At 36.3% G+C, this 8,760-nt stretch overlaps 1 long non-coding RNA gene across 1 annotated transcript; it reads left to right on the forward strand.

The window, feature by feature from the left end:
* Positions 1–7,295: 7,295 nt before the first annotated feature.
* Positions 7,296–8,736, forward strand: LOC140166320 (uncharacterized). The gene is made up of 3 exons (XR_011860848.1): positions 7,296–7,455; positions 7,644–7,762; positions 8,626–8,736. It is a non-coding gene; the product is annotated as an uncharacterized lncRNA (long non-coding RNA).
* The last annotated feature ends 24 nt before the right edge of the window (positions 8,737–8,760 follow it).

Below are 8,760 nucleotides of genomic sequence, written 5' to 3' on the forward strand. Positions count from 1 at the left end.
AATTTCAACTATACATGGCATTGCCTACTTGACAATAGATCTGGATATATAAGCATTTGTCTCAACTTTTACATGTGTCCTGTGACTAAATTAAAAACATCTGAAAGGTTGAGAAGCAAAAACTTAGGCCCTGCCTGATTATCATATCTTAATGTTGCTATCTTCAGTAGATAGCGCATGATTAGCAATGCACATACTGCATTAATTTGACTCAGAATTATATTTAAACTTGAATTATTCCACTTTTAATTGGTCAAGATATGCTAAGAAAGACTGAATATCATGTAAAATGGTCTTTTTAAACAAATTTCTGCTCCCTTAAGAGATCACACCACTAAATCAGGTCCAACCCTATCTCACTGAAGAAATAACAACCGGTGTTTTTATTCGCTGACCATACCAGGTGCATTTTAATGGAAAAAAAAGTTTGAAATGAAGGTTGATGTGCCTATTTTTGGTGATAGTTGTGCTCTTTGGAACTAAAGAAAATCTGGAGGTCAACTCTTACCAGAAGTTTCAAAATTCGAATTTTTGCTGCAACAGTGGAGTCGGTGCTGCTTTATTGATGCGAAGCATGGACCATCACCCCTAAACTTGCAAAGGGTCTGGATGGCTGTTACACCCGTATGCTAAGAACTGTACTGAATTGGAAGGAACATACGTCAAATGCAGACCTATATGGAGATCTTCCCAAATTAAGCCAAAAGATCAGGGAAAGAAGAACCCGGTTTGCTGGTTACTGTTCCAGAAGACCAGAAGTGATGAGCCCGCATCAAAAATGGTTCATTGGACACCCAAGCATGGAAGGCGGAAACCTGGAAGACCTGCTCGGACCTACATTGACATTCTGAAAAATAGCACTGGACTGGAGGCAGCAGACTTCAAGACAGCAATGGAGGACAGGAAGTTGTGGAAAGCCATCACAGTTCGAGGACACCACTCGAATTAAGCAAGTAAGTAAGTAAGCATTTTGGGGTTTGAGAGTTTTGAGGCGTATCTTTGTCAATTCTTGCTCGATTTTCGAGCAAGAATTGACCGTGCCTATTGTGGTCAAAAAGCAAAGTCCACTTTTACAAAATGTATATTTTAGAATAATCCAAACTTATCAGGTTGTTGAACAGCAAGGATGACCAATGACTATAACTGACGCGTTTCCTTTTGCGCCTTGTGTACATCTACGTCATGCAGAGGAAACATATATTTTAACCATGTGACCTTAGTATCTGATACTATATGACCTCACCCATCCACAAAGTACAAATATCTTTTAAAACGTTTTTTTAACGTCATCAAACGTTTACATCCTTATTCAATCAATTTTATGTTTTTGTTGTTGCTCTCTAAATCATGTTATTTCTTTTTAATGCTTTTACCTTTCTATGTTTATAATATAATTTATTTTTAAAAACTTGGGGTTCTTCCTGTGTTATTGATCCCAAGTAAGTACATCTATTGAAATATTGCAAATGGCAGCTATTACATTCTACTTCACTTACGATAGTCTTGCACTCTGCCCACGATATGAGCTACCCCTTGTATCATATCTAGAGTTACTAACTACACTTGGTATCTTGAGCATGTTACGTACTATAAATTACAAGACATAAGGCAGCTACCGTTGTTTACAACTTCGTTAGAATCACATGAAGTACCAATAGCAGGTGCATGTATTAACAAATTGGAAATTGAGCAGCAAAATATATATGTGCCCTAGTAAACAATATTAATTACCTATAAATTTTAAGGGTTTTTTTATTCACCTTTTCCTCAAATAATGAAATAAAGACTGAAATAATAAAGACTGAAAATTCAAGAGCTACCGAACAAAAGATTTGTCGTATTGCATTATGTTCACAAATTGTTTTAACTACAAACAGGCTTCTCAACCGAATACTGCAGCATGGAGGTATGAAAGTAGTTGTTATCAATGAAACAAACTATTATCAAATGAAGAGACATTAATATTTATTTTTTTCAGGATATTCCTGATGGTATCAAAAAGTAAAAATCAAATACGTAACTTCAAAAGTTGGAAAGGCCAGTGGAGTTAGTCATGCCCTGAATACATTGTGTTTATTTACACTGAAATAATATCCCAAATTTTCCTTTGCTATCACAAAATTCATCATTTCGTCATCTTCAAAATTGCATCACATATTTTGTAAACGCAGGAAAGGCTTTTTTTTCTTAGCGTGTCCACGGCACAAGATTAAATGTGTTTAAGGGATCTGGAATGAGCGTTTTGAGCGTTTCGACAGTTTTTTTTATGAATGAATGACACGGGAGCACATCAGACATACCGAATTGCATTCTGAATACGAAGAATGTCTTTCTGATATCAAATAATTTTTTGAAATTCACGATATAATACAAATTTTATGACAAATTATAAAAATTTGATATGTTTCACATTTTTGATATATAACAGTCCTCGAAGTAAATTTTATAAATCTAATGATATATTCTTAAAGTGTAGGTAGCTGGGAGGAAAAGCTGATGATCAATTGAAAATTTTGATCTTTCATATTGAAGATATGGATTTTTTTCCCAAAAAGATCTAATTTTTTTGGTGTTTTGGGAAAAAAGATCCATATCTTCAATACGAAAGGTCAAAATTTTCAATTGATCGTCGGCTTTTCATCCCACCTACATACACTTTAAATATAAATCATCAGATTTATAAAGTTTACTTCGAGTACTGTTAAATATCAAAAATATCAATTTTAATCATTTGCCATAAAATGTGTATTACATTGCGAATTTCAAAAAATCAAAATTATTTGATATCAGAAGGACATTCTTCGTATTCAGAATGCAATTCGATATATGTCTGATGTGCTCTAATGTCCCACAATAAATACTGTCCAAACGTTCATACCCCATCCCTTAAGTCAGTCCTGCAAATATTTTTCGGCATTCTCATTGTAAACTGCCAAGTCAGCAGTGCATGTTTGCTCCAGTTGAGGGCAACACAGTAGGTGATCCATTGTTAGTGGTTCTGTTCCACAATCGCAGGTTACATCTGCATTCTTTCGATATCCCCATTTGCTGAGTTCATCTTCATACACCAGACCGTAGATTGAGGCATTCCCATTCAACCTAGACTATGCCATAGTCGATTTTTGATAAATATGTTATTTGATCATTATGAACAGTTGAACTGGAAATTATACTGATATTATTTTATTACATCAAAAATACCAGTAAAATACTGGTTATGAAAAGGTTTATATAAATATTAGTGACACTGAGTAACACTGCAGTTAAGGTATGCGTAGGCTTATTGAATGGAACACACACCGACATCGCCTGGCTAATAATTACTTGGTACAGCAGCACAGCAGAGATACTAAAATAAATAACACGTGAATGTGTTATGCACGATGTTGATATTCAGACGAAAATCTTTGGATACCGGGGTAGAAAATGATGAATAGGCCTATCTCCCGTAAATGATTTTGTATAAAGAAACCCGGTGTGGTTCCTTGCACTTGAATATAGGCCTACATGTTGAACAGATATGATAGTCGTTAGGTAGCGTCTTGAGAAAGAAGCTTGCGTCTTGAACTCAAAAACTGATAATAATTCTGATTTTATATGTGCCGAAAAAAGTCGACGGTTAGCAATATGTTCCGTTGAAAGAATAATATATACATGATTAGCTTTAATTTGATACCAAACTTGATAGCTGAAATACGTTTTTGAACTGCTGAGCGCGATCCAAATGTGCGTCTTTCCCTGTGTATTTCAATGGCGCATTTAATGGTGGTGCGCTCTCTTATAAGAGGCTGTCAATGTTTGTTGGGCTGTACGCGCTTCTATACAAAAAGCGCATAAAAAACGGGCGGAAATTTTAATAAATCATTTTATTTCATTCGCAAACGCTTTAAATGACTTTTGTGATTAATTTTAGGAACATATTTTTTAGATTTATCCAAAAATACAAGTCTGTGACGTTAAGAAAAGCATGAAAAATCACTTTCGTGGGTGTTTTTGCTGTAGATTTATACCAGATCAGAATAACGCATAAAAACTTGTATTTTTGCTTCAATTGCCAATATCAGTAGGCCTTGTTTTTAAGACAGGGAAAGAGGAAGGGGGGGGGGGGGTACTTTGACATAAATGTGTAAATAGGCCTATATCGAAGATATTCAAAACATGAATACACACATTTTGTACTTTTCACAACTAAAAATTCAAATTAGAAAGTATCTTTTAGCATCAAATATTCAATTTTCTGTCCAACATCTGCAAAACTCTGCGTGTTGAAGAACATGTTGAAATTTGGGTCTTTTGGTGACTCCGAGCTGATTTTTAGAACATCATTTCTTCCGAACGGAATGTCGCAGAGGGATGAAATCTTGCAAAATGACTAGAAACTGTCTCTAGTTTACTTTAAAAAGTAAAAAATTGGATTTTGATAACTATTGACGTAAGAGGCTGTCAATGTTTGTTGGGCTGTACGCGCTTCTGTACAAAAAGCGCATAAAAAACGGGCGGAAATTTTAATAAATCATTTAATTTCATTCGCAAACGCTTTAAATGACTTTTGTGATTAATTTTAGGAACATATTTTTTAGATTAATACAAAAATACAAGTCTGTGACGTTAAGAAAAGCATGAAAAATCACTTTCGTGGGTGTTTTTGCTGTAGATTTATACCAGATCAGAATAACGCATAAAAACTTGTATTTTTGCTTCAATTGCCAATATCAGTAGGCCTTGCTTTTAAGACAGAGAAAGAGAAGGGGGGGTACTTTGCATAAATGTGTAAATAGGCCTATATCGAAGATATTCAAAACATGAATACACACATTTTGTACTTTTCACAACTAAAAAATTCAAATTAGAAAGTATCTTTTAGCATCAAATATTCAATTTTCTGTCCAACATCTGCAAAACTCTGCGTGTTGAAGAACATGTTGAAATTTAGGTCTTTTGGTGACTCCGAGCTGATTTTTAGAACATCAGAGGGATGAAATCTTGCAAAATGACTAGAAACTGTCTCTAGTTTACTTTAAAAAGTAAAAAATTGGATTTTGATAACTATTGACGTTTATAAGAGGGCGCACCACCAAATCACTCCACGATTTATGTACCAGTGAAATTCGGTTAAAATAGTCCACCGCTTATTTGAGCTTGTTGCGGCTTTATTTTCAAAACGTATAGTCAAAATTTGCCCATTTTCAGCTCATTTGCTTCCGACAAGTGTCTACATGACAAAATATGAGAAAAAGTCCCAATGTTTTATTTCAGAGATGGAGTTTTGGCGCGAATTTGGACAATGTCCGGTTTCGAAAATTGAGTGATTTTTAAGGTTAAATTTGCATACTTTTTCTTTGCGGCAAAATAGCGAAAAAAGTCGACGGTTAGCAATATGTTCCGTTGAAAGAATAATATTCTATACATGATTAGCTTTAATTTGATACCAAACTTGATAGCTGAAATACGTTTTTGAACTGCTGAGCGCGATCCAAATGTGCGTCTTTCCCTGTGTATTTCAATGGCTCATTTAATGGTGGTGCGCTCTCTTATAAACAGGTCAGAACAATATGGCCATGCGTGGCGGTGGATTCAACCTACCATGGCGATTTCTGCCATGAAGATATCAGGGCGATGACACTATGGAACATATTATAATGGCACTTCAATATTGAACAGTTCTGATTTTAGAATCTACCAGTTTAATAATCGCGAAAGCCCGAGTTAAAAATCCCATTTAAACCATGACGAGATCTGGGCGACCAATCACAAGCCAGATCCATTTAAAGATGCATATTTACATCATGGCCAATTTTAGTAGGCCAGAAATCCGACAATCTCATCCTTAGACAACCGTGTTAAACATGTTAACCGCAATCGAAAGTAAGTAGTCCACTTGGGAAGCCTACAAACAGAGGGAGCACGGTGACTAAAAAGATCAGTTGTGAAAATCAATCAATTGTGCACAAATTAATTAAATCAGAGCAGGGAAGTGAGGATCTATCTCACTTCCCTGATCAGAGTTTTAAGAGTATGCACAATGGGCAAGTGGACTACGGACAGAAGTCTACATTCAACCCAACTTGCATCTTCACCAGGTGGTAGTTCTTCGCCAACAGGAATATAAGTTGTTGGGTGATTCGGTAGATCTCTCCTCCCATTTTGCCACTCTTTTACTGTTAGCTGATGCTTCAAGTGGACTTACAATGTTGAGGAAGCTATCTCTGGATTTCAGACGAAAGGCTAACAGATCTTCAATATTCTGTAATGCACAATGATTAATGCAAAATAGAAACAATGCATGCTCTTCTTTTTGGTCTCAAAAATGTAAACTTCAGAGATTGTAATTCATAGAAAATTCAACATGTTTGTGCAGTACGATATTGATGCAGATTTTTGATTTTTCCAGAAACAATTTTGAAAGAAAATATAATTTGTAAATAACGAAAATATTGACCATGGAATATAATGGGTCATTATTGAGTTGCGTTTTATCGAGACACCCGATATGTCGAGATCTCCCACAGTGCCATCGCCCCGGTATCTTCATGGCAGAAATCGCCATGGTAGGTTGAATCCACCGCCACGCATGGCCATTTTGTATCGACCTGTTTAATAGTTTTGAGTCGCATAATAGGCCGAAGGACATCTGACTAAGGCTACTGACAATAGCCTCGATTAGCTCGGTGACTGACCTTGCTGGTGTGTGAGTCGAGCATTGACGCCATAGGTCATATGCCTTTAGACTACCTTCACGATTGGCCTATACACTGCGCCGATATAATTCGGCACATATAAATCAGAATTATAGTCAGTTTTTGACTCAAGACGCAAGCTACTCTCTCAAGACGCAAGCTAACGACTATCATATCTGTTCAAAATATATATTCAAGTGCAAGGAACCACATCTGGTTTCTTTATACGAAATCATTTACGGGAGATGTTCATCATTTTCTACCCGGTATCCAAAGATTTTCTTCTCATATCAAACTCGTGCATAGCAAATTCACGTGTATCGATCCCGGGTATTTATTTTAGTATCTCTGCTGACAAAGTAATTATTAGCCGGGCGATGTCGGTGTGTCTCATTGCGATTATTAGTAATATTGTGAATAATGTTTTTAATTAAATGTATCCATTTTATTTACTTTTTAATGCGCAATTATGTGAGCGCCATATTATCATGATTATATAGATTTATGCGTAGAGTGATTTTACCTTTGTTTCGATTTTCCGGTTCAATAATTTTCTTTCCATGACAGTGACCTTTATAGTGTTCAATTCTGACAACCCGGTCTGACAAATCCCGGGGACAAATCTAATGCTACACCATAGTACATGTACACTTGAATAGATACAACTACTGTACTACTGCATTTCTCAAAATAATGGGCGTTGAACTCATTACCAGAAGCTCAACAACTGACAAGGGCTTTTTGAAAACATTATATCTGTCCAAAATTAAAGGATTCGGTAAGTGTATGACGAAAATAATCATTTTGTTGAGCTTAACTCAGTCAATCAATGATATTCAAACCGTGCGTGTATTTGTTATAGTGAACTACAGTGAAAATATGTAATATGTATTTGGAGTAGTTTGAAAATAATTTAGAATTCTGAGTTTATTCTTCTGATCTGTTTGGCTCTTTTGTTTCCATCAGATTTTGATGAAAACAGAAGACACCATGGCTTTGCCACAAGAAGATGCTTAAACACACACCTATTAGACACCTGGCTTTCTACAGCTTCAATTTGATGCAAGTGATACTTCAATTTGCAGGTATGGATTTGAAACATACATAAGAATATGTCAAAATAATAATATTTACTCAAAAGGACATAAATGTTGAAGTGTTAGGGGCTGTGCAATAATTATGAGGCCTGGAGGAGGGTAAAATGGGGGGGGGCAAGAAATTTTGGCGAGCCGAAAGGGTGGGGGCAAGCAAATTTTGGCAAGCCGAGAGGGGGGCAAGCGATTTTGGCACACATTCATGGGGCGCCTTTTAAATAAAACGCCCTAAAAAGAGTACGGAAATGCTTAAATATGCAAATTTTCCTGCTCGCTACGCTCGCAAATGTATCTAGCCCATTTAAGGTTTGTAAATTGAGATTCCAAAAATTTGGCAGGCCGAGAAGGGGGGGGGGCAAGCGATTTTTGGCAATTTTGGTAGGCCGAGGGGGGGGGCAAGCGATTTTTGGCGAGCCGTTTGGAAATTTTACCCCCCCCCCCCGGGGGTGGTTCATAATTATTGCACAACCCCTTAGTTAATAGTTATCATCAAACTGAGACTGCTAGATGGAGATCAAGTTACAAGTGATTGTGAGAAAAGTACAACATTTGAACTAGAAGTATATTGGGAACATTTCCAACAGTGAAACGTACAAATTGTTTGGTTGACAAATTGTGGTCTTCATTAAGCCAGCAAATCTAAAATAAATCTAAGAAGGTGCATTCTGGAAATTTTTTGTTGAATAGGGGTATTGCGCATGTGATGAGACCGGTGTGTCTTCTCTATCCCCTACTTGGTGCACTAATACAGCATGCCCCAATAAATAGGTAGGAAGTATGTAATTTCTTTTACAGATTTGAAAAGAGTATGATGCGTTTCCTTATCTTTTACTGTTTGTTTTTGTATATTGTAGTGGTGGATCAGATGACCTAATTAGAAGCAGCATTTTGTTGCAGACATAGAAACTAGGGTAGGATCCAATCTCTGGAGTCCTATCTACCAAGGATGCCGCAAATAAACGCATTCTAAGGTGAGTAACCATCTTTTA

The sequence above is a fragment of the Amphiura filiformis genome, chromosome 12 (genome assembly GCF_039555335.1).
Source record: "Amphiura filiformis chromosome 12, Afil_fr2py, whole genome shotgun sequence".
NCBI classification, from domain to species: domain Eukaryota; kingdom Metazoa; phylum Echinodermata; class Ophiuroidea; order Amphilepidida; family Amphiuridae; genus Amphiura; species Amphiura filiformis.